Below are 23,440 nucleotides of genomic sequence, written 5' to 3'. Positions count from 1 at the left end.
GAAGACAAGCCCAACCTCAGAGCTTTTTTGACATGATTTTTAGACTCTTTAAAAGCTATAAATCTTACAAACTTAAGTGATGAATTTGATTTGCAACCTTTTATTTTTTCTCATGGACTCATAGGGATTTGTTACTCCGGCACCTTGAGCATTCTACTATTGTATATTCTTTATGTGTAAATAAAGTTCATCACAATTCTTATTGTATCCACGGCAACAAAAACATTCAATTATGTGACAGCTTGTACATCATAATAACTCTTGCAAAAGAGGAGGAAATTAAATTAAAGACTAATTATTATTTTATTGCAGGAGGTAAGAATGTTTTTTCCCTCTACATTTTATTTTCCGTGGTCATTTCTGTGACCTTTTCCACCGTGGAAACATTTTGAAACAGAGTGAGTATTCTTACCACAGGAACAACGTCTGCCGATCACTCACTCACCAGTGGAGTCACGTTGTTGAAAATAAGTAAAATAAATTACTTCGCTACTTTTAATTCCTCTTTTTTCTTCTGTATACATCTTGAAAGCCTGAACAATGCCACACCGTTACCAGTAGCAACACTTTAGAAAACATCGTCATGGTGTTCAGTAAACCAACACAATACAGTCTTAGAATACATCAAAGCGTTGTTATCCTGCCACATACGGCCTCACTAAAGACACAGACTCTGAGAATATCATATGTTAAGGAAGGATAAACCTTGTTGGAGAGATAATCAAAAATTCTTTTTTATACTCAGTCTCAAAAGGACGATGACATGAAGGAAGATGTCTGAGTTCAGCTGGAGTTCAGCCTTTTCTGTTCTTCCCCTCAGACAGCTTTGGCTTACATCCTCAAAAAGTTCATATAACGATTGTTATGGAACAAGTGACTGGTAACAATTGTACCAAATCAACAAACAAAATAATGAGGAAGTGACACCAGGGGGGGATGGAAGGGATGGTTCAAGGATTCAAAGGTTACAGTTCAGTTTGGTTCATCCATTCTCTATTTCTGTTTCGAAATGAGTCAATATGGTATTGCCAAAACCAAAAAATAAAATAAATAAAGTAGAAAAACAACAATTATCAACAGAAGATTTTCCACCATTGTGAGTTTTTCTGAAGAGAATGTCACACCTCTCTATGAGGTTCAAGATCAATTCTTACTTACAAAACTGGAAGATAATTTTCATTTCAAAAGCATTTTTAACATACCCGTTTTTTTTATTTGTTTCTTTTCATATTGCTCATGGTGTTTACCAGTAGCCTTGTATTTATGTTGACCCGTTAGTTTCGTGGGTTTATTCAGTTTGCTGTGGAAACTTCAAATTATCAGGCTAAATATTTATCTTGCTAATTTGAAGCAGATTATATAGTTTGGTACATAAATTTAACTCCAAACTAATGCTTAGTTAGCAAGATAAGTATTTGGCTTAGCATATAAAAAGTTTAACTATAAAAGCTTAAATTGGAAACTAAATATTTAACTCCAAATTAAATATTCAGCAAACAGGCTAATAAATATGTCAGTAATATGATAATTTACTTATCATAGAAGTTTTTAGAGGCTTGTGAGACTCTGCTTTAATTCTGATGTTCCACTTCCACGTATTAGCAAGTGAATTTGCATATTAGCTAAATATTTAGCTCAGAGCTATTTATTTAGTTCATGAACTAATTGAAGCCTGCTAGCTACAGACTTAGCTTAAAGCTGTGACATTTGTAAATAAACATACAATATGGTGAAATTATAACTTCTTCAGGCTAAATGACCCAAATGATTGCTGTTAATCTTTGACTGTGTAACTTAACAAACGGCAGCTCATATGAGGCAACAGTCCTAAAAATGTAGTCATTTGCAAATTGAAAAATAACTGTAGAAGCGCTCACACTGATATCATTAGATTGCATCATTATTTCAAGGGCGTAATAAAAAACAAAAATTCTTTTGGAACCTTTTCCAAATCTAATTGGGGGCTGGCTTTGACTTTGCAGTGTATCCTTCTATTTCAGATAGATAGACATGGGGACCTACAGAAAAATAAGAGTCACATCATTTCGGTTACTATAAATCAGAAAAATACAGTATAGCAAATAAAAAAAAAACAGCATTATTTCCAAGTAATTATCCATGGTTTCCATGTGAAATGAATGGGATGTGAAGCTGGAGGAGCACTTGCCTTTAAGCTGTGTCCTGTCCTGATCTCTGCTTTCTCAGATTCTTCACCACATGACTGATAAAACATGCCTCAGTCACAGCCGTCCCTCGGCTCATTCAGATGTATGATTGGCATTCAACCAACCAGAAACAGTGCTGCCTCTGTATCGCCTGTCTGAGGTGACACAGCTTCTGGGTTCTGGAATGTCAGCATGTCAACTTCAAGATAAGTGACGAGAAAGGAACTGAAGCAAGCTTTTATTCTCACAGAGCTGGTCTCTGTGGCCCAAGTGTGCTGTTGGATGGAGTCGCTATAAACTATTTATTCTCATAACATGCCTTGGTTGTGCAGGATCGGAAATCTGGAGCCATTTTTAATCTTCCATGCGTACTGGTCTGCCAACTACAACATTGCATTAGGAGACTTTCTTGTTCAAGTGCAAGAATATTGCACTTGTCATATTAATAAAATTACAAAAAAAAAAATTGTTTCACTGAGATAGAGATCAAGGTCTGACATGACCAGCTCGTCTAGTCTGTGATCTTGAAGTAGACTCAGAGGTTTGCAGATCGTTTCAAAGTCCTGCTCCCGATAATAATTTGATGCTTTTGTTGTAAAAGATTAAGTAAGTCCTTATTGGAAAAACCTTCACAACATGTTTAGCATTCCTGATAATACTTTTTTATTATTTTTTTGTGTTGGAGTTAAATCTTAAGACTGAATAAAAAGTGACAAGAAACAAAATGTTTGTGGTTCTATATGATTTTTGTAACCCACTGAATCTTTCTCAAAATTTAAATAAGCTCCGACCTCGGCTGTGACAGCACAATGTGCAAACACTTACTTGTTCATTTCAACGATGAATGGAGGGAAATGACATGGAAGCCTGTTCAGGGTTCAAATTTACGCGTTTTTGATGTAGTGCATCTTAAACTTCTGATGCACAGCATGTTTGAGTATAAATGGAATTTTGCATATATCATACTTGTACGTTTCAGAAAATTTCTTTAAAGTGTAGTTGGACGGAGTGAGACGGAATGATTTCTAAGCAGATTTTTGCCCTTATTCTCACTTTCTGACACGCAGCGGCTGGGGGAATGTGGCTTTCAGCCATTCAGAAGGCGAGGTGATAGAAACACAAAGGGGAACAGAAAGTCTGGTGGACGTCCACAGACTACTGCCATTGTTTCTTCACAGTCGGCCATGTTTGTTTGCTCTGAACTCACGTTTCTCCTCTGCAAGAACCGGTTCTCAATTCCCATCCCTAATCACAAGTCAGCTCAAGTAATGGCTTCTACGAGAAACAATTTGAAAATTGACATTTGGTCGCCTGAGACAAGGAGAGGTTATTATGATATGAGAGGTGAATCTTTATTTTGAGAAGGAAGCGCGCAGTGCTCATCTGGTGTAAGTTCACCAGATGAGCACTATGATGTGGAGGTCAAGTTATTGTACAGTTCTAAACTTCTTCAGTTGTGCTTTTTTGTTCAGCAATTCTTAATAACTAAAAGTAAACATTTTCTTCATTTATTTGGGTAGGTTGTAGTTTTATAGTCCATTAAAGCAGCGATAAAAATAATCGTTAAACAAAACAAGGTTGTGGGGGTTAATCTTATTGTCCATATGTCATTATGGAGGTGAACTGCTCAACATATCATGATTCCAGTTTTAGTCCTCATTGCCCAGCCCTTGTCTGCTGTGTGGCTCCACACCACACACCATCTGCATAACATCCATTGAAGTCGTGGTTCTCAAACTTTTCAGGTTTTCCCACAACAGAAAACTCTTTTCTCCACTGAGGAAATAAACATCTCCCTGGTTGCTACTTATGTCTTTCAGAACTGCAGGTTCCACACCGCAGTAAACATTTACTGCATATTGCCGTTATACTGTATATTGAGTTTGGTTCAACAGAATTTACAACCTTGGACAGCACAGTTACCCAATGTGATATACAGTATCTTCTTTGTCTTCTTCATTACAATAATCACTGTTTAAAATATTCATGAAGCACTTTGAGATTTCAAATAAGATTGATCAATTTTACTGTTTGTATTGCCATTTTTACAAAAGAACAGTTTTTTCACAATAATATCACACTGAAAGGAATCAGAATGATTACTTAATTAAGTGGTTCATTTAGTAAATCAATTAATTTGCTTCTTGATCTAAACAGATTTTAATGGCTCTAGAACTTTTTCTTAAACCCCCCTTCACAAATCCGAGGGACATATCAGAGGGCGTTAACACACCCAAGGGGCTTTCAAGATTAGCACATGTAAAAAGACGGAATGGAACAAACACAGACAGAATCAGCTGCACAGGATGTATCTATAATTAAGAACAGCTACATCCTCTTTTCTGTTTTCCCGTCAAAGTGTCATAATTATTTATTCTTTGTCTGTTGTCAGTCCTCTGATGTGTAGCAAGTAGTTTGAAGCAATAGTCTGGCAGGTTGAGTTCACTGAGGCTGGTGGTTTGGACTTTTCCTGTTTAAACTGTTTTCTGTAAAGAGCTGCAGTTTCTGTCTGCAGAGAGACACAGACAGCCTTAGCAGAAAACAAACACATATAAGTAATAATAATCCTGTAAATGGTTTAATAAACTATTTGATAAAAGTAAACACACTGTGAATAATTATTTTATTCTACAATTCCAGACTTTTTTTTTCTTTTCTTAAAACAATTTAAAAATAATTATAATGGCGTCTGTGATCCAGTTTCACTGATGACATCGTCTGGTATTCTCCATGTTCTTAATTGTGCCTCAGCTATTTACTGGGTGACCTACTGAGCGAGCTGTCGTTGGTGGCCCTATTTTTTAAAGGGGTGCTTAGATGCTTAGATAGAAGCCACTTGGTGGGCTCCTGGGTCGCGTTTTCCAATAACCTTCTTTAAATGTCTCTTTTCTTTAAAGAAGAGACATTCTCTTCTTTAAAGAGAATGTCAAACAGGCGTCAGTAAAAGTCTTGAGTGGGTTCAGCGGGGCCCTGGATGCAGGCTGATATGATATTGTAGCTGGGGCGGATAGGAAACAGTGTGATGAAGGCCTCAGTGAGTTTCTGCAGGGCTGCATCATAATCATCATCGTCCTCGTGGTTTTCTTTGGGGGAATCAATTCCCAACAGACGGCAGTCAGCAAGAAAAACAGGTCCCAGCTTTGAGACAATAGTTGGCCCGTACACATGCAACATCACAGTCTTAAGTTCAAAAATGGTAGGCCGCATGGTTTTGCTGAGATACTCCAGGGCCTCAGCGATGGCTCTGCCGCAATTTTTGATTGGTGGCAGATGTTGTTTGGCTACAGCAACCAGGTCCAAAGGCTCTGAACAGCAGCTCAGGACCCTTCAGACCCAGGATTTCAATCATGGGACAGGCGAGGTTGCCTTGGTCTTCAGCGATCAGGGGTGCAGCATCCAGGGACCTCAGAAGATATTCATGTCCTCTTTGACCTCCATGAGATCTAAATGCAAAACCAGTTTGTTCAGAGGGGTCTTCTTTTGAGTCTGGGGGATCAGTCTTTGGGCAGAGGAGAATGGCCAGGGGCAGGGAATCATCAATAGCATCACAGAATGGATTTTGTGGTCCTGGACCCTGTCCTTTGGTGTTTTGGGGCTGATAGGGCCTTAGTGCTCCAAAGGTTGGAGCACCACCACTTCTTTTTTACCTGCCCGTTGTTTTGATCATGTCGTTAAAGCCCCCTAGGTATTTATAGTCAAAGACCTTTTGTTAACATCAAAGAAACACAAATGTCCCTGATAGTCTAGTGGTCAGGATTCGGCGCTCTCCCTGCCACCGCCCTGGTTTGATTCCCGATCAGGGAAAACAACACTTTTTTTTCACCTGCCCCGTTTTTTTGATCATGTCTTTAAATCACTCTATGTATTCATCGTCAAAAATCTTTTCTTAGCTACACAGTGTCACAAAATTCCCTGATAGACTTGAGGTCAAGATTTGGCGTTATCACCGCCGCGGCCTAGGTTCGATTCCCTGTCAGGGAAGGTCCATGTCTCTTTTATCTGCACCTTTGTTTTGATCGTGTCAATAAAGCAGTCAACGAATTCATTGTCAAACAACTTTTGCAAGCTTTGCAGACACACAAAGGTCAGTGATGGTGTAGTGTTTAGCATTCAGCGCTCTCACCGCAGTGGCCGGGGTCCGATTCCCTGTCAGAGAAAAACCAATTATTTTTCACCAGCCCCATTTTCTGAGTATGACTTTAAAGCATTCGAGGTATTCATGGTCAAAATCCTTTTGCTAAAGACTCAAACACACAAAGTTCCCTGATGGTCTAGTGGTCAGGATTCGGCGCTCTCACCGCCGCTGCCTGGCTTCAATTCCCGGTCAGGGAAAAATCAGTTATTTTTCACCAACCCCATTTTCTGAGTATGACTTTAAAGCATTCGAGGTATTTATGGTAAAAATCCTTTTGCTAAAGAATGAAGCACACAAAATTCCCTGATGGTCTAGTGGTCAGGATTCGGTGCTTTCACTGCAGCGGCCTGGGTTCGATTCCCGGTCAGGGAAGTTCCACTTCTATTTCATCTGCACCTTTATTTTGATCGTGTCTATAAAGCAGTCAAGGTATTCATTGTCAAACACCTTTTGCAAGCTTTGCAGACACACAAAGGTCAGTGGTGGTCTAGTGTTTAGGATTCAGCGCTCTCACCGCCGTGGCCGGGGTCCGATTCCCGATCAGAGAAAAAACAATTATTTTTCACCAGCCCCATTTTCTGAGTATGACTTTAACGCATTCGAGGTATTTGTGGTCAAAATCCTTTTGCTAAAGACTCAAAGACACAAAATTCCCTGATGGTCTAGTGGTCAGGATTCGGTGCTTTCACTGCAGCGGCCTGGGTTCGATTCCCGGTCAGGGAATTTCCACTTCTATTTCATCTGCACCTTTATTTTGATCGTGTCTATAAAGCAGTCAAGGTATTCATTGTCAAACACCTCTTACAAGCTTTGCAGACACACAAAGGTCAGTGGTGGTCTAGTGTATAGGATTCAGCGCTCTCACCGTCGCGGCCGGGGTCCGATTCCCGGTCAGGGAAAAACCAATTATTTTTCACCAGCCCCATTTTCTGAGTATGACTTTAAAGCATTCAAGGTATTTATGGTCAAAATCCTTTTGCTAAAGACTCAAGGAACACAAAATTCCCTGATGGTCTAGTGGTCAGGATTCGGCGCTCTCACCGCCGCGGCCTGGGTTGGATTCCCGGTCAGGGAACGTCCACTTCTATTTCATCTGCACCTTTGCTTTGATCGTTTCTATAAAGCAGTCAACGTATTCATTGTCAAACAACTTTTGCAAGCCTTGCAGACACACAAAGGTCAGTGATGGTCTAGTGTATAGGATTCAGCGCTCTCAGCGCCGCGGCCGGGGTCCGATTCCCGGTCAGGGCAAAAACAGTTATTTTTCACCAGCCCCATTTTCTGAGTATCACTTTAAAGCATTCGAGGTATTTGTGGTCAAAATCCTTTTGCTAAAGAGTCAAACACACAAAATTCCCTCATGGTCTAGTGGTCAGGATTCGGCGATTTCACCGCCGCGGCCTGTGTTCGATTCCCTGTCAGCGAAGGTCCACTTCTATTTCATCTGCACCTTTCCTTTGATCGTTTCTATAAAGCAGTCAACGTATTCATTGTCAAACACCTTTTGCAAGCCTTGCAGACACACAAAGGTCAGTGATGGTCTAGTGCAGGGGTGTCAAACTCCAGTCCTCAAGGGCTGGTGTCCTGCAGTTTTTATAAGTGTCACAGGTACAAAACACTGGAATGAAATGGCTTAATTACCTCCTCCTTGTGTAGATCAGTTCTCCAGAGCCTTGCTAATGACCCAATTATTCCATTCAGGTGTGGTGCAGCAGAGGCACATTTAAAAGTTGCAGGACGCCGGCCCTTGAGGACTGGAGTTTGACACCTGTGGTCTAGTGTATAGGATTCAGCGCTCTCAGCGCCGCGGCCGGGGTCCGATTCCCGGTCAGGGAAGTTCCACTTCTATTTCATCTGCACCTTTATTTTGATCGTGTCTATAAAGCAGTCAACGTATTCATTGTCAAACACCTTTTGCAAGCTTTGCAGACACACAAAGGTCAGTGGTGGTCTAGTGTTTAGGATTCAGCGCTCTCACCGCCGTTGCCGGGGTCCGATTCCCGGTCAGAGAAAAAACAATTATTTTTCACCAGCCCCATTTTCTGAGTATGACTTTAAAGCATTCAAGGTATTTATGGTCAAAATCCTTTTGCTAAAGACTCAAGGAACACAAAATTCCCTGATAGTCTAGTGGTCAGGATTCGGCGCTCTCAGCGCCGCGGCCTGGGTTCGATTCCCGGTCAGGGAAGGTCCACTTCTATTTCATCTGCACCTTTGCTTTGATCGTTTCTATAAAGCAGTCAACGTATTCATTGTCAAACACCTTTTGCAAGCCTTGCAGACACACAAAGGTCAGTGATGGTCTAGTGCAGGGGTGTCAAACTCCAGTCCTCAAGGGCCGGTGTCCTGCAGTTTTTATAAGTGTCACAGGTACAAAACACTGGAATGAAATGGCTTAATTACCTCCTCCTTGTGTAGATCAGTTCTCCAGAGCCTTGCTAATGACCCAATTATTCCATTCAGGTGTGGTGCAGCAGAGGCACATCTAAAAGTTGCAGGATGCCGGCCCTTGAGGACTGGAGTTTGACACCTGTGGTCTAGTGTATAGGATTCAGCGCTCTCAGCGCCGCGGCCGGGGTCCGATTCCCGGTCAGGGAAAAAACAGTTATTTTTCACCAGCCCCATTTTCTGAGTATGACTTGAAAGCATTCGAGGTATTTATGGTCAAAATCCTTTTGCTAAAGACTCTAAGACACAAAATTCCCTTATGGTCTAGTGGTCACGATTCGGCGCTCTCACCGCCGCGGCGTGGGTTCGATTCCCGGTCAGGGAAGGTCCACTTCTATTTCATCTGCACTTTTGCTTTGATCGTTTCTATAAAGAAGTCAACGTATTCATTGTCAAACACCTTTTGCAAGCTTTGCAGACACACAAAGGTCAGTGATGGTCTAGTGTATAGGATTCATCGCTCTCACCGTCGCGGCCGGGGTCCGATTCCCGGTCAGAGAAAAAACAATTATTTTTCACCTGCCCCATTTTCTGAGTATGACTTTAAAGCATTCAAGGTATTTATGGTCAAAATCCTTTTGCTAAAGACTCAAGGAACACAAAATTCCCTGATGGTCTAGTGGTCAGGATTCGGCGCTCTCACCGCCGCGGCCTGGGTTCGATTCCCGGTGAGGGAAGGTCCGCTTCTATTTCATCTGCACCTTTGCTTTGATCGTGTCTATAAAGCAGTCAAGGTATTCATTGTCAAACACCTTTTGCAAGCTTTGCAGACACACAAAGGTCAGTGGTGGTCTAGTGTTTAGGATTCAGCGCTCTCACCGCCGTGGCCGGGGTCCGATTCCCGGTCAGAGAAAAAACAATTATTTTTCACCAGCCCCATTTTCTGAGTATGACTTTAAAGCATTCAAGGTATTTGTGGTCAAAATCCATTTGCTAAAGATTCAAACACACAAAATTCCCTGATGGTCTAGTGGTCAGGATTCGGCGCTCTCACCGCCGCGGCCTGGGTTCGATTCCCGGTCAGGGAAGTTCCACTTCTATTTCATCTGCACCTTTGCTTTGATCGTTTCTATAAAGCAGTCAACGTATTCATTGTCAAACACCTTTTGCAAGCCTTGCAGACACACAAAGGTCAGTGATGGTCTAGTGCAGGGGTGTCAAACTCCAGTCTTCAAGGGCCGGTGTCCTGCAGTTTTTATAAGTGTCACAGGTACAAAACACTGGAATGAAATGGCTTAATTACCTCCTCCTTGTGTAGATCAGTTCTCCAGAGCCTTGCTAATGACCCAATTATTCCATTCAGGTGTGGTGCAGCAGAGGCACATTTAAAAGTTGCAGGACGCCGGCCCTTGAGGACTGGAGTTTGACACCTGTGGTCTAGTGTATAGGATTCAGCGCTCTCAGCGCCGCGGCCGGGGTCCGATTCCCGGTCAGGGAAAAAACAGTTATTTTTCACCAGCCCCATTTTCTGAGTATCACTTTAAAGCATTCGAGGTATTTATGGTCAAAATCCTTTTGCTAAAGACTCAAGGAACACAAAATTCCCTGATGGTCTAGTGGTCAGGATTCGGTGCTCTCACCGCCGCGGCCTGGGTTCGATTCCCGGTGAGGGAAGGTCCACTTCAATTTCATCTGCACTTTTGCTTTGATCGTTTCTATAAAGCAGTCAACGTACTCATTGTCAAACACCTTTTGCAAGCTTTGCAGACACACAAAGGTCAGTGATGGTCTAGTGTATAGGATTCAGCGCTCTCACCGTCGCGGCCGGGGTCCGATTCCCGGTCAGGGCAAAAACAGTTATTTTTCACCAGCCACATTTTCTGAGTATCACTTTAAAGCATTCGAGGTATTTATGGTCAAAATCCTTTTGCTAAAGATTCAAACACACAAAATTCCCTGATGGTCTAGTGGTCAGGATTCGGCGCTCTCACCGCCGCGGCCTGGGTTCGATTCCCGGTCAGGGAAGTTCCACTTCTATTTCATCTGCACCTTTCCTTTGATCGTTTCTATAAAGCAGTCAAGGTATTCATTGTCAAACACCTTTTGCAAGCCTTGCAGACACACAAAGGTCAGTGATGGTCTAGTGCAGGGGTGTCAAACTCCAGTCCTCAAGGGCCGGTGTCCTGCAGTTTTTATAAGTGTCACAGGTACAAAACACTGGAATGAAATGGCTTAATTACCTCCTCCTTGTGTAGATCAGTTCTCCAGAGCCTTGCTAATGACCCAATTATTCCATTCAGGTGTGGTGCAGCAGAGGCACATTTAAAAGTTGCAGGACGCCGGCCCTTGAGGACTGGAGTTTGACACCTGTGGTCTAGTGTATAGGATTCAGCGCTCTCAGCGCCGCGGCCGGGGTCCGATTCCCGGTCAGGGAAAAAACAGTTATTTTTCACCAGCCCCATTTTCTGAGTATCACTCTAAAGCATTCGAGGTATTTATGGTCAAAATCCTTTTGCTAAAGACTCTAAGACACAAAATTCCCTGATGGTCTAGTTGTCATGATTTGGCGCTTTCACTGCAGCGGCCTGGGTTCGATTCCCGGTCAGGGAATTTCCACTTCTATTTCATCTGCACCTTTATTTTGATTGTGTCTATAAAGCAGTCAAGGTATTCATTGTCAAACACCTCTTACAAGCTTTGCAGACACACAAAGGTCAGTGGTGGTCTAGTGTATAGGATTCAGCGCTCTCACCGTCGCGGCCGGGGTCCGATTCCCGGTCAGGGCAAAAACAGTTATTTTTCACCAGCCACATTTTCTGAGTATCACTTTAAAGCATTCGAGGTATTTATGGTCAAAATCCTTTTGCTAAAGACTCTAAGACACAAAATTCCCTGATGGTCTAGTGGTCAGGATTCGGCGCTTTCACTGCAGCGGCCTGGGTTCGATTCCCGGTCCGGGAAGTTCCACTTCTATTTCATCTGCACCTTTATTTTGATCGTGTCTATAAAGCAGTCAACGTATTCATTGTCAAACACCTTTTGCAAGCTTTGCAGACACACAAAGGTCAGTGATGGTCTAGTGTATAGAATTCATCGCTCTCACCGTCACGGCCGGGGTCCGATTCCTGGTCAGAGAAAGACCAATTATTTTTCACCAGCCCCATTTTCTGAGTATCACTTTAAAGCATTCGAGGTATTTGTGGTCAAAATCCTTTTGCTAAAGAGTCAAACACACAAAACTCCCTGATGGTCTAGTGGTCAGGATTCGGCGCTTTCACCGCCGCGGCCTGGGTTCGATTCCCGGTCAGGGAAGTTCCACTTCTATTTCATCTGCACCTTTATTTTGATCGTGTCTATAAAGCAGTCAACGTATTCATTGTCAAACACCTTTGGCAAGCTTTGCAGACACACAAAGGTCAGTGGTGGTCTAGTGTTTAGGATTCAGCGCTCTCACCGCCGTGGCCGGGGTCCGATTCCCGGTCAGAGAAAAACCAATTATTTTTCACCAGCCCCATTTTCTGAGTATCACTTTAAAGCATTCGAGGTATTTGTGGTCAAAATCCTTTTGCTAAAGAGTCAAACACACAAAATTCCCTGATGGTCTAGTGGTCAGGATTCGGCGCTTTCACTGCCGCGGCCTGGGTTCGATTCCCGGTCAGGGAAAAACCAATTATTTTTCACCAGCCCCATTTTCTGAGTATGACTTGAAAGCATTCGAGGTATTTATGGTCAAAATCCTTTTGCTAAAGACTCTAAGACACAAAATTCCCTCATGGTCTAGTGGTCAGGATTCGGCGCTTTCACTGCAGCGGCCTGGGTTCGATTCCCGGTCAGGGAAGTTCCACTTCTATTTCATCCCTACTGACCGCCAGAGGCGGTGCTTCAAGCACTGAATGATCATTCTTGCGCATGCGCAGGTCGAGTACTAATGACAACAAAGTCACCTGTGACCTGCCGGGGACCCACGTGACTCTATATAGTCACGTGGCACCCGGCAATCAATCCCTTTTGTTCTTCTCGCGCGCAGGTGTGTTGAGGACAGGTGTGTGGTCGTGTGAAGCCGGTTGCTTCTGTGTATACCACTAATTTCCTAGCTGCTTGTTGCTGGTAGCCCCGTGACCGGGTTTGGTCGGAGCTGCGGGTAAGTCTCGCCCTCCAGGGGCTGCACAAGCTGCTTTCACCTTACCAGATCCGCGGTGACTGGTAAGTTTTTGTTCTTTTCTCAGCAGTAGTTTACTGTTCGCTTTGATTTGCCTCTTTTGTGGCTCTTTTGTCTCACAGTAGCGTTTCTGCTCGCGCTGAGTTTTCAGTTTGTTTATCTACACTCACCAGTAGCGTTTCTGCTCGCGTTGAGTTCTTCTACAGTTGTTTATCTACACTCCCCAGTAGCGTTTTCTGCTCGCGTTGAGTTCTTCTACAGTTGTTTATCTACACTCACCAGTAGCGTTTCTGCTCGCGTTGAGTTCTTCTACAGTTGTTTATCTACACTCCCCAGTAGCGTTTTCTGCTCGGGCTGAGTCCATTTTACTTTGCTGTTGTTTATCTGACTCACCAGTGGCGTCTCTGCTCGTGCTGAGTTCATCTTTGGTTGATTATCGATTTGCTAGTGGCGTTCTGCTCATGCTGAGTTTGGAACCTCTACGGGGGGTTTTCTGCAACGGAGTCGCCGGTAGCGTTTTCTGCTCGTGTTGACTTCTGTTGGTGGCAGGCTAATCACGCCTTTCAGCGGTATGATGCTGGATAATTTATGCTGCTCGTCCTGTCTGGCTCCACTTCAGCCCGACGACGGACATGACTTGTGTCCCTCCTGCCTCGGTGTGGAACATCTCCGGGAGGCGCTGTCAGATAACGCTTGCCCCAACTGTTGCGTCATGCCCCGGTCAGTCAGACTGGATCGGTTGGCTGCGCTGGAGCAGCCTACCGACTGGGCGGGCGCTGCGCCGCGTACTCATTTGCCGATGGGGAAAGCGATGTGCAAACGGTCTACTGTGGCTGCACCTTCGGTACCGACAAAACGAGCCAGACGGACCGATGCAGGGCGGTTGTCCACGAGAGTGGATCATCTCACTACTGAACTGGCCCAAATGAAAGCCCTCCTCCAGTCCTTTCAGACTGCTGATGATCGCGGCCCGGCTCTCCCTTCCGAGCAGGATGAAATGTCAGTCAACGCCGATGATGCTGTTTCTGTGGCGGCCTCTGGCACCCATTTCTGTGAGGACCTGCCGGAGCTGGGCTCCGGGGCCTCTGGGTCGGACTCCATTGCCTCCCTGGAGGATATGGCGGAATCTGTGACATCCGCTATTAGAACGGCTCTTGCCCGTTTACAGATTAGTGTTCCTCAGGCCCAGCCTACGGCTTCCAGCGCCTTCTTTAAGCGCAGTAGGTCAGAGACTGCCTTTATGGTTCCTCCCTCGGCGGAGTACGTGCGGGAACTCCATGCTTGCTGGTCAGACACCAAGGCGCTTTCGCGTCTGACGACGGATGGCAGGGTCCTGGCAGCTATGCTGGAGGCCCCCAAGGTTGGCTTGGGGCAGATGCCAGCGGTGGAACCGGGCATTGCCTCTCTTATTATCCCACCTGATGAGGCTTTGCGGTCCAATGCCCGTTGTCCGCGCCCTCAGTGCCGTATTACCGATGACCTTCTCTGCAAGGCCTATGACTCTGGGGCCCGCATGGGCCGGATTGGGAACTCTCTATCCCATCTTATGCTGGCCCTGTCTTCCTCCTTGGAATCTGTTCCACTGGATCATGCCACGCAAGGCCTGGTTGATGCATCTCTGCAGGCCTTTGCTCTTATGTCGAGGGAACTTGGACGCACACTATCCACACTGGTTCACGCTCGCCGCCAAGTCTGGTTGGCGCAGTCACCACTTACTGAGCCTTGTAGGAGGACCCTCCGGGCCCTGCCTGTGGTTCCGGGGGAACTTTTTGGTTCTGCGGCACTGGACGCCTTGGACCGTACAGCTCAGGCTTCTAGAACGAGGCAACAGCTGGCAGGGCTTCACAGACGTGATCGCCAGCCAGTCAGCACCTGGGCGGCTGCGGGTCCTTCACGGAGGTCCTCAGGGCCTTCTCCTTCTTCCACTGAGCCCCAGGGGCTGGTACCAGGTCAGAGATCGGTCCAGAGACCTGCTCCAGATCGGAGAAACAGGGCTCGAGACCAAGCTGGGACGAGGTCCTTTCATCCCTTTCGAGCCGCGCAGTCTGGCCGACGTCCTCCCGGGCCTTCGAAGGGCCGGGGGGCCCGCAGATGATGCCTTAGGGCCGGCGGTCGGTTATTTTTCCCCGGGTCAGCTCAGCTTCTGGGCTGCCCACACCCCGGACTTGTGGGTGTTGTCCACCCTGTCCCGGGGGTACCGTCTTCAATTCCGCCGCCGGCCACCTATCCCTGGCCGGGTCAGGATGACTGCGATCTGCGACCCGGTGAAGGCACAGGCACTGAACCAAGAAATCTGCACCTTGCTGGCCAAGGGTGCTATAGTGCCTGTGGACCCCCTGCTGGATCCAGGGGGCTTTTATTCTATGTATTTTCTGGTTCCGAAGAAGACCGGGGGCCTGCGTCCAGTCTTGGACCTCAGAGGCCTGAATGTGTACTTGAAGGTCATGCCCTTTCATATGCTGACCACCAAGGAAGTGTTGCAGGCGATTTCCCCAGGCGATTGGTTCACTTCCGTAGATCTCAGGGATGCTTATTTTCACATCCCAATCGCTCCGCCCCATTGGCGGTTTCTTCGTTTTGCTTTTCAGGGGAGGCATTTCCAGTTCAGGGTCCTCCCGTTCGGACTTTCACTGTCTCCCAGGGTGTTCACCCGATGTGTTGCGGCGGCCCTCTCTCCTCTGCAGGCACAAGGATTGAGGATCCTCCCATATCTGGACGACTGGCTCATTTGTGCCGCGACACAGGACCAGGCGGTTCGGGATACTCGGTTAGTGCTCCATCATGTGGGATGCTTGGGCTTGCAGGTGAACATGGAGAAAAGCACTCTGACTCCCTCACAGGAGACTGTCTTCCTGGGCATTGCCATGGATTCCATCTCAATGGCTGCTTGCCCGTCACCCCAGCGGGTGGACAGTATATTGAGCATGCTCCCGGAATTCGGGCGCGGCATGGCACCGCCTCTTGTGCGGTATCTTCGACTTTTGGGCATGCTCACAGCTGCGTCTGCCGTAGTGCCCTTGGGGCTGCTGTCATTGCGGCCCCTCCAGATGTGGTTGAACAGCTTGAATCTGGATCCCGCACGGTACACTCATCGTCTCCGCAGACTTCGGGTGGGGCCTCAGTGTCTTCAGTCTCTGTCCCAATGGAGGGTGAGGTTGTTTATGACCACAGGGGTCCCGCTCGGTTCCCTCCCGTGTCGTCGGGAAGTTGTGTTTACGGATGCATCCTCCACGGGCTGGGGTGCGACTTGGCGGGGTCAAATGGCACAGGGGACATGGTCCCGGCGGCTGAGCAGGGAACACATCAATGTCCTAGAGTTACAGGCTGTCTTTCTGGCTCTTCAGAGCTTTCTTCCAGGCTTGCAGGGGAAGCATGTGCTGGTGAGGTCAGACAACACCACAGTGGTTTTTCACATCAACCACCAGGGGGGAACCAGGTCAAGGAAACTGTTGTGCTTGACTCGACGGCTTCTGACCTGGGCAGCTCCATGCATAGCCAGCCTCAGAGCAGCCTACATACCAGGGCCGGAGAATGTGCCAGCAGATTTTCTATCCCGTCGGAAGCCGCTTCCAGGGGAGTGGAAGCTTCACCAAGAGGTAGTGGAGCGCATCTGGACGGTCTTTGGCAGGGCGGCCGTGGACCTCTTTGCCTCAAGGGACGCATTTCACTGTCCCCTTTGGTTCTCATTGGACAACACCAGCCCTCTGGGCCGCGATGCCCTGGCACACGACTGGCCCCGGGCCCTCCTTTATGCCTTTCCGCCATTCGGCCTCCTTTTTCAGACTCTCCTCAGGGTGCGTCAGGAGGGGCACAGGGTTCTGCTGGTGGCCCCCTACTGGCCAGCGAGGACTTGGTTTCCTCTACTGTGCGAGCTCAGCTCCGGCTCGCCAATGCGTCTCCCCTCCAGGAGAGATCTTCTTTCCCAGGTGGGGGGTCAGATTTTGCACCCCGAACCGGACCGGCTCCAGCTCTGGATTTGGCCCCTGCAGGGCCGGGGTCCACCTTCTCAAGATACCCTGGGTCCATAGGGCATACGATGGCTAATGCATGGGCACCGTCCACGCGAGCTGTCTATGCTAACAAGTGGACGGTCTTTGCGACCTGGTGCCGTGATAGGGGGCAGGACCCGGTGCAGTGTTCAGTTTCGGACATCCTGACCTTCCTGCAGGCATTGCTGGATCAAGGACGGTCTCCATCTACCTTAAAGGTGTATGTGGCTGCCATTTCCTGTTGGCATGTTGGGCTGAATGGTTTTTCTGTGGGCCGAGACAAAGAGGTTGTACTGTTTTTAAGGGGTGCTCGGCGTTTGCACCCACCCAACCGCCCTGTGGCACCGGCCTGGGACCTTTCTCTTGTGCTTGAGGCTCTTCGGTCCCTCCCATTTGAGCCCCTGGCATCGGCAGACCTCAAATGGCTCTCACTAAAGACGGCGTTCCTTTTAGCTATGGTTTCTGCAAAACGTGTGGGGGAATTACAGGCTCTCTCGATAGCCGAGCCCTGCTGCCGGTGGAATCCTGATGGCTCGGGTGTTACACTGTGGTCTGACGTTGCATTTATTCCTAAGGTATCACTGGCGGCTGGCAGTACCCAGCCGCTCCATCTTGCTCGGCTTGACACCGGGAGCCCCTCTGAACCACTGTGTCCTGTTCGTGCCCTTGAGACGTATATCGATGCCACGGCATCCTTCCGAAAGACTAATAGCCTTTTTGTTTGCTACGCTGGCTCACGGAAAGGGCAGGCACTTTCCAAGCAGCGACTTGCACACTGGGTTGTGGATTTGATCTCCAAGGCTTATGCCTTGCAGGACCGGCCACTGCCGGCGGGAGTGAAGTGCCACTCTACACGGGGCATGTCGACGTCGTTTGCTGCCATGACTGGGGTGCCATTGGATGTTATATGCCGTGCGGCCTCCTGGAAATCACCTAGTACCTTTACTCGGTTCTACAGGGTGAATGTGGCTGCGCCCCATCCGCTTCAAGGAATTTTGGAGCAGCATGCCTCTACATCACATTAGGTGGGTGGTGTAGTCGCTGTTCCTTGTTGCTGATTCCTCGTGACCTTGTTGATATGAGTCATCCAGTGCTTGAAGCACCGCCTCTGGCGGTCAGTAGGGATGAAATAGAACGAAAGTTACTACCGTAACTACGGTTCTATGAATCCCGGATGACCGCCAGAGTGCTTGGTCCCTCGGAATCTCTGCTTTCGCGAGAAGATTGAGGGATTGATTGCCGGGTGCCACGTGACTATATAGAGTCACGTGGGTCCCCGGCAGGTCACAGGTGACTTTGTTGTCATTAGTACTCGACCTGCGCATGCGCAAGAATGATCATTCAGTGCTTGAAGCACCGCCTCTGGCGGTCATCCGGGATTCATAGAACCGTAGTTACGGTAGTAACTTTCGTTCTATTTCATCTGCACCTTTATTTTGATCGTGTCTATAAAGCAGTCAACGTATTCATTGTCAAACACCTTTTGCAAGCTTTGCAGACACACAAAGGTCAGTGATGGTCTAGTGTATAGGATTCATCGCTCTCACCGTCACGGCCGGGGTCCGATTCCTGGTCAGAGAAAGACCAATTATTTTTCACCAGCCCCATTTTCTGAGTATCACTTTAAAGCATTCGAGGTATTTGTGGTCAAAATCCTTTTGCTAAAGAGTCAAACACACAAAACTCCCTGATGGTCTAGTGGTCAGGATTCGGCGCTTTCACCGCCGCGGCCTGGGTTCGATTCCCGGTCAGGGAAGTTCCACTTCTATTTCATCTGCACCTTTATTTTGATCGTGTCTATAAAGCAGTCAACGTATTCATTGTCAAACACCTTTGGCAAGCTTTGCAGACACACAAAGGTCAGTGGTGGTCTAGTGTTTAGGATTCAGCGCTCTCACCGCCGTGGCCGGGGTCCGATTCCCGGTCAGAGAAAAACCAATTATTTTTCACCAGCCCCATTTTCTGAGTATCACTTTAAAGCATTCGAGGTATTTGTGGTCAAAATCCTTTTGCTAAAGAGTCAAACACACAAAATTCCCTGATGGTCTAGTGGTCAGGATTCGGCGCTTTCACTGCAGCGGCCTGGGTTCGATTCCCAGTCAGACAAAAACCAATTATTTTTCACCAGCCCCATTTTCTGAGTATGACTTTAAAGCATTCAAGGTATTTGTGGTCAAAATCCTTTTGCTAAAGATTCAAACACACAAAATTCCCTGATGGTCTAGTGGTCAGGATTCGGCGCTTTCACCGCCGCGGCCTGGGTTCGATTCCCGGTCAGGGAAGTTCCACTTCTATTTCATCTGCACCTTTATTTTGATCGTGTCTATAAAGCAGTCAACGTATTCATTGTCAAACACCTTTGGCAAGCTTTGCAGACACACAAAGGTCAGTGGTGGTCTAGTGTTTAGGATTCAGCGCTCTCACCGCCGTGGCCGGGGTCCGATTCCCGGTCAGAGAAAAACCAATTATTTTTCACCAGCCCCATTTTCTGAGTATCACTTTAAAGCATTCGAGGTATTTGTGGTCAAAATCCTTTTGCTAAAGAGTCAAACACACAAAATTCCCTGATGGTCTAGTGGTCAGGATTCGGCGCTTTCACTGCAGCGGCCTGGGTTCGATTCCCAGTCAGACAAAAACCAATTATTTTTCACCAGCCCCATTTTCTGAGTATGACTTTAAAGCATTCAAGGTATTTGTGGTCAAAATCCTTTTGCTAAAGATTCAAACACACAAAATTCCCTGATGGTCTAGTGGTCAGGATTCGGCGCTCTCACCGCCGCGGCCTGGGTTCGATTCCCGGTCAGGGAAGTTCCACTTCTATTTCATCTGCACCTTTATTTTGATCGTGTCTATAAAGCAGTCAACGTATTCATTGTCAAACACCTTTGGCAAGCTTTGCAGACACACAAAGGTCAGTGGTGGTCTAGTGTTTAGGATTCAGCGCTCTCACCGCCGTGGCCGGGGTCCGATTCCCGGTCAGAGAAAAACCAAATATTTTTCACCAGCCCCATTTTCTGAGTATCACTTTAAAGCATTCGAGGTATTTGTGGTCAAAATCCTTTTGCTAAAGAGTCAAACACACAAAATTCCCTGATGGTCTAGTGGTCAGGATTCGGCGCTTTCACTGCCGCGGCCTGGGTTCGATTCCCGGTCAGGGAAAAACCAATTATTTTTCACCAGCCCCATTTTCTGAGTATGACTTGAAAGCATTCGAGGTATTTATGGTCAAAATCCTTTTGCTAAAGACTCTAAGACACAAAATTCCCTCATGGTCTAGTGGTCAGGATTCGGCGCTTTCACTGCAGCGGCCTGGGTTCGATTCCCGGTCAGGGAAGTTCCACTTCTATTTCATCTGCACCTTTATTTTGATCGTGTCTATAAAGCAGTCAACGTATTCATTGTCAAACACCTTTTGCAAGCTTTGCAGACACACAAAGGTCAGTGATGGTCTAGTGTATAGGATTCATCGCTCTCACCGTCACGGCCGGGGTCCGATTCCTGGTCAGAGAAAGACCAATTATTTTTCACCAGCCCCATTTTCTGAGTATCACTTTAAAGCATTCGAGGTATTTGTGGTCAAAATCCTTTTGCTAAAGAGTCAAACACACAAAACTCCCTGATGGTCTAGTGGTCAGGATTCGGCGCTTTCACCGCCGCGGCCTGGGTTCGATTCCCGGTCAGGGAAGTTCCACTTCTATTTCATCTGCACCTTTATTTTGATCGTGTCTATAAAGCAGTCAACGTATTCATTGTCAAACACCTTTGGCAAGCTTTGCAGACACACAAAGGTCAGTGGTGGTCTAGTGTTTAGGATTCAGCGCTCTCACCGCCGTGGCCGGGGTCCGATTCCCGGTCAGAGAAAAACCAATTATTTTTCACCAGCCCCATTTTCTGAGTATCACTTTAAAGCATTCGAGGTATTTGTGGTCAAAATCCTTTTGCTAAAGAGTCAAACACACAAAATTCCCTGATGGTCTAGTGGTCAGGATTCGGCGCTTTCACTGCCGCGGCCTGGGTTCGATTCCCGGTCAGGGAAAAACCAATTATTTTTCACCAGCCCCATTTTCTGAGTATGACTTGAAAGCATTCGAGGTATTTATGGTCAAAATCCTTTTGCTAAAGACTCTAAGACACAAAATTCCCTCATGGTCTAGTGGTCAGGATTCGGCGCTTTCACTGCAGCGGCCTGGGTTCGATTCCCGGTCAGGGAAGTTCCACTTCTATTTCATCTGCACCTTTATTTTGATCGTGTCTATAAAGCAGTCAACGTATTCATTGTCAAACACCTTTTGCAAGCTTTGCAGACACACAAAGGTCAGTGATGGTCTAGTGTATAGGATTCATCGCTCTCACCGTCACGGCCGGGGTCCGATTCCTGGTCAGAGAAAGACCAATTATTTTTCACCAGCCCCATTTTCTGAGTATCACTTTAAAGCATTCGAGGTATTTGTGGTCAAAATCCTTTTGCTAAAGAGTCAAACACACAAAACTCCCTGATGGTCTAGTGGTCAGGATTCGGCGCTTTCACCGCCGCGGCCTGGGTTCGATTCCCGGTCAGGGAAGTTCCACTTCTATTTCATCTGCACCTTTATTTTGATCGTGTCTATAAAGCAGTCAACGTATTCATTGTCAAACACCTTTGGCAAGCTTTGCAGACACACAAAGGTCAGTGGTGGTCTAGTGTTTAGGATTCAGCGCTCTCACCGCCGTGGCCGGGGTCCGATTCCCGGTCAGAGAAAAACCAATTATTTTTCACCAGCCCCATTTTCTGAGTATCACTTTAAAGCATTCGAGGTATTTGTGGTCAAAATCCTTTTGCTAAAGAGTCAAACACACAAAATTCCCTGATGGTCTAGTGGTCAGGATTCGGCGCTTTCACTGCCGCGGCCTGGGTTCGATTCCCGGTCAGGGAAAAACCAATTATTTTTCACCAGCCCCATTTTCTGAGTATGACTTGAAAGCATTCGAGGTATTTATGGTCAAAATCCTTTTGCTAAAGACTCTAAGACACAAAATTCCCTCATGGTCTAGTGGTCAGGATTCGGCGCTTTCACTGCAGCGGCCTGGGTTCGATTCCCGGTCAGGGAAGTTCCACTTCTATTTCATCTGCACCTTTATTTTGATCGTGTCTATAAAGCAGTCAACGTATTCATTGTCAAACACCTTTTGCAAGCTTTGCAGACACACAAAGGTCAGTGATGGTCTAGTGTATAGGATTCATCGCTCTCACCGTCACGGCCGGGGTCCGATTCCTGGTCAGAGAAAGACCAATTATTTTTCACCAGCCCCATTTTCTGAGTATCACTTTAAAGCATTCGAGGTATTTGTGGTCAAAATCCTTTTGCTAAAGAGTCAAACACACAAAACTCCCTGATGGTCTAGTGGTCAGGATTCGGCGCTTTCACCGCCGCGGCCTGGGTTCGATTCCCGGTCAGGGAAGTTCCACTTCTATTTCATCTGCACCTTTATTTTGATCGTGTCTATAAAGCAGTCAACGTATTCATTGTCAAACACCTTTGGCAAGCTTTGCAGACACACAAAGGTCAGTGGTGGTCTAGTGTTTAGGATTCAGCGCTCTCACCGCCGTGGCCGGGGTCCGATTCCCGGTCAGAGAAAAACCAATTATTTTTCACCAGCCCCATTTTCTGAGTATCACTTTAAAGCATTCGAGGTATTTGTGGTCAAAATCCTTTTGCTAAAGAGTCAAACACACAAAATTCCCTGATGGTCTAGTGGTCAGGATTCGGCGCTTTCACTGCCGCGGCCTGGGTTCGATTCCCGGTCAGGGAAAAACCAATTATTTTTCACCAGCCCCATTTTCTGAGTATCACTTTAAAGCATTCGAGGTATTTGTGGTCAAAATCCTTTTGCTAAAGAGTCAAACACACAAAATTCCCTGATGGTCTAGTGGTCAGGATTCGGCGCTTTCACTGCCGCGGCCTGGGTTCGATTCCCGGTCAGGGAAAAACCAATTATTTTTCACCAGCCCCATTTTCTGAGCATGACTTTAAAGCATTCGAAGTATTTGTGGTCAAAATCCTTTTGCTAAAGAGTCAAACACACAAAATTCCCTGATGGTCTAGTGGTCAGGATTCGGCGCTTTCACTGCCGCGGCCTGGGTTCGATTCCCGGTCAGGGAAAAACCAATTATTTTTCATCTGCACCTTTATTTTGATCGTGTCTATAAAGCAGTCAAGGTATTCATTGTCAAACACCTCTTACAAGCTTTGCAGACACACAAAGGTCAGTGGTGGTCTAGTGTATAGGATTCAGCGCTCTCACCGTCGCGGCCGGGGTCCAATTCCCGGTCAGGGCAAAAACAGTTATTTTTCACCAGCCCCATTTTCTGAGTATGACTTTAAAGCATTCGAGGTATTTGTGGTCAAAATCCTTTTGCTAAAGAGTCAAACACACAAAATTCCCTGATGGTCTAGTGGTCAGGATTCGGCGCTTTCACTGCCGCGGCCTGGGTTCGATTCCCGGTCAGGGAAGTTCCACTTCTATTTCATCTGCACCTTTATTTTGATCGTGTCTATAAAGCAGTCAAGGTATTCATTGTCAAACACCTTTTGCAAGCTTTGCAGACACACAAACGTCAGTGGTG

The 23,440-nt window shown here is 46.6% G+C and overlaps 26 non-coding genes across 26 annotated transcripts; all 26 read left to right on the top strand.

Annotated features, from left to right (window-relative positions):
- Positions 1 to 6,425: 6,425 nt before the first annotated feature.
- trnae-cuc lies at positions 6,426 to 6,497 on the top strand. Its single transcript has one exon. It is a non-coding gene; the product is annotated as a tRNA-Glu (tRNA).
- A 103-nt stretch (positions 6,498 to 6,600) lies between these two features.
- trnae-uuc lies at positions 6,601 to 6,672 on the top strand. The gene has a single exon. It is a non-coding gene; the product is annotated as a tRNA-Glu (tRNA).
- A 279-nt stretch (positions 6,673 to 6,951) lies between these two features.
- trnae-uuc lies at positions 6,952 to 7,023 on the top strand. The gene has a single exon. It is a non-coding gene; the product is annotated as a tRNA-Glu (tRNA).
- A 280-nt stretch (positions 7,024 to 7,303) lies between these two features.
- Positions 7,304 to 7,375, top strand: trnae-cuc. Its single transcript has one exon. It is a non-coding gene; the product is annotated as a tRNA-Glu (tRNA).
- A 1,041-nt stretch (positions 7,376 to 8,416) lies between these two features.
- Positions 8,417 to 8,488, top strand: trnae-cuc. Its single transcript has one exon. It is a non-coding gene; the product is annotated as a tRNA-Glu (tRNA).
- Positions 8,489 to 9,001: 513 nt separating this feature from the next.
- Positions 9,002 to 9,073, top strand: trnae-cuc. Its single transcript has one exon. It is a non-coding gene; the product is annotated as a tRNA-Glu (tRNA).
- Positions 9,074 to 9,353: 280 nt separating this feature from the next.
- On the top strand, positions 9,354 to 9,425 carry trnae-cuc. Its single transcript has one exon. It is a non-coding gene; the product is annotated as a tRNA-Glu (tRNA).
- A 279-nt stretch (positions 9,426 to 9,704) lies between these two features.
- On the top strand, positions 9,705 to 9,776 carry trnae-cuc. Its single transcript has one exon. It is a non-coding gene; the product is annotated as a tRNA-Glu (tRNA).
- A 514-nt stretch (positions 9,777 to 10,290) lies between these two features.
- trnae-cuc lies at positions 10,291 to 10,362 on the top strand. Its single transcript has one exon. It is a non-coding gene; the product is annotated as a tRNA-Glu (tRNA).
- Positions 10,363 to 10,641: 279 nt separating this feature from the next.
- trnae-cuc lies at positions 10,642 to 10,713 on the top strand. Its single transcript has one exon. It is a non-coding gene; the product is annotated as a tRNA-Glu (tRNA).
- Positions 10,714 to 11,577: 864 nt separating this feature from the next.
- On the top strand, positions 11,578 to 11,649 carry trnae-uuc. The gene has a single exon. It is a non-coding gene; the product is annotated as a tRNA-Glu (tRNA).
- Positions 11,650 to 11,928: 279 nt separating this feature from the next.
- On the top strand, positions 11,929 to 12,000 carry trnae-uuc. The gene has a single exon. It is a non-coding gene; the product is annotated as a tRNA-Glu (tRNA).
- A 279-nt stretch (positions 12,001 to 12,279) lies between these two features.
- On the top strand, positions 12,280 to 12,351 carry trnae-uuc. The gene has a single exon. It is a non-coding gene; the product is annotated as a tRNA-Glu (tRNA).
- Positions 12,352 to 18,520: 6,169 nt separating this feature from the next.
- On the top strand, positions 18,521 to 18,592 carry trnae-uuc. Its single transcript has one exon. It is a non-coding gene; the product is annotated as a tRNA-Glu (tRNA).
- Positions 18,593 to 19,046: 454 nt separating this feature from the next.
- Positions 19,047 to 19,118, top strand: trnae-uuc. Its single transcript has one exon. It is a non-coding gene; the product is annotated as a tRNA-Glu (tRNA).
- Positions 19,119 to 19,572: 454 nt separating this feature from the next.
- Positions 19,573 to 19,644, top strand: trnae-cuc. Its single transcript has one exon. It is a non-coding gene; the product is annotated as a tRNA-Glu (tRNA).
- Positions 19,645 to 19,923: 279 nt separating this feature from the next.
- trnae-uuc lies at positions 19,924 to 19,995 on the top strand. The gene has a single exon. It is a non-coding gene; the product is annotated as a tRNA-Glu (tRNA).
- A 454-nt stretch (positions 19,996 to 20,449) lies between these two features.
- Positions 20,450 to 20,521, top strand: trnae-uuc. The gene has a single exon. It is a non-coding gene; the product is annotated as a tRNA-Glu (tRNA).
- A 279-nt stretch (positions 20,522 to 20,800) lies between these two features.
- On the top strand, positions 20,801 to 20,872 carry trnae-uuc. The gene has a single exon. It is a non-coding gene; the product is annotated as a tRNA-Glu (tRNA).
- A 454-nt stretch (positions 20,873 to 21,326) lies between these two features.
- On the top strand, positions 21,327 to 21,398 carry trnae-uuc. Its single transcript has one exon. It is a non-coding gene; the product is annotated as a tRNA-Glu (tRNA).
- Positions 21,399 to 21,677: 279 nt separating this feature from the next.
- Positions 21,678 to 21,749, top strand: trnae-uuc. Its single transcript has one exon. It is a non-coding gene; the product is annotated as a tRNA-Glu (tRNA).
- Positions 21,750 to 22,203: 454 nt separating this feature from the next.
- Positions 22,204 to 22,275, top strand: trnae-uuc. Its single transcript has one exon. It is a non-coding gene; the product is annotated as a tRNA-Glu (tRNA).
- Positions 22,276 to 22,554: 279 nt separating this feature from the next.
- On the top strand, positions 22,555 to 22,626 carry trnae-uuc. The gene has a single exon. It is a non-coding gene; the product is annotated as a tRNA-Glu (tRNA).
- Positions 22,627 to 22,729: 103 nt separating this feature from the next.
- trnae-uuc lies at positions 22,730 to 22,801 on the top strand. Its single transcript has one exon. It is a non-coding gene; the product is annotated as a tRNA-Glu (tRNA).
- Positions 22,802 to 22,904: 103 nt separating this feature from the next.
- Positions 22,905 to 22,976, top strand: trnae-uuc. The gene has a single exon. It is a non-coding gene; the product is annotated as a tRNA-Glu (tRNA).
- A 279-nt stretch (positions 22,977 to 23,255) lies between these two features.
- Positions 23,256 to 23,327, top strand: trnae-uuc. Its single transcript has one exon. It is a non-coding gene; the product is annotated as a tRNA-Glu (tRNA).
- The last annotated feature ends 113 nt before the right edge of the window (positions 23,328 to 23,440 follow it).

The sequence above is a fragment of the Xiphophorus maculatus genome, chromosome 23, assembly GCF_002775205.1.
Source record: "Xiphophorus maculatus strain JP 163 A chromosome 23, X_maculatus-5.0-male, whole genome shotgun sequence".
In the NCBI taxonomy this organism is placed as follows: Eukaryota; Metazoa; Chordata; class Actinopteri; order Cyprinodontiformes; family Poeciliidae; genus Xiphophorus; species Xiphophorus maculatus.
This window is presented reverse-complemented; position numbering and strand designations above follow the sequence as displayed.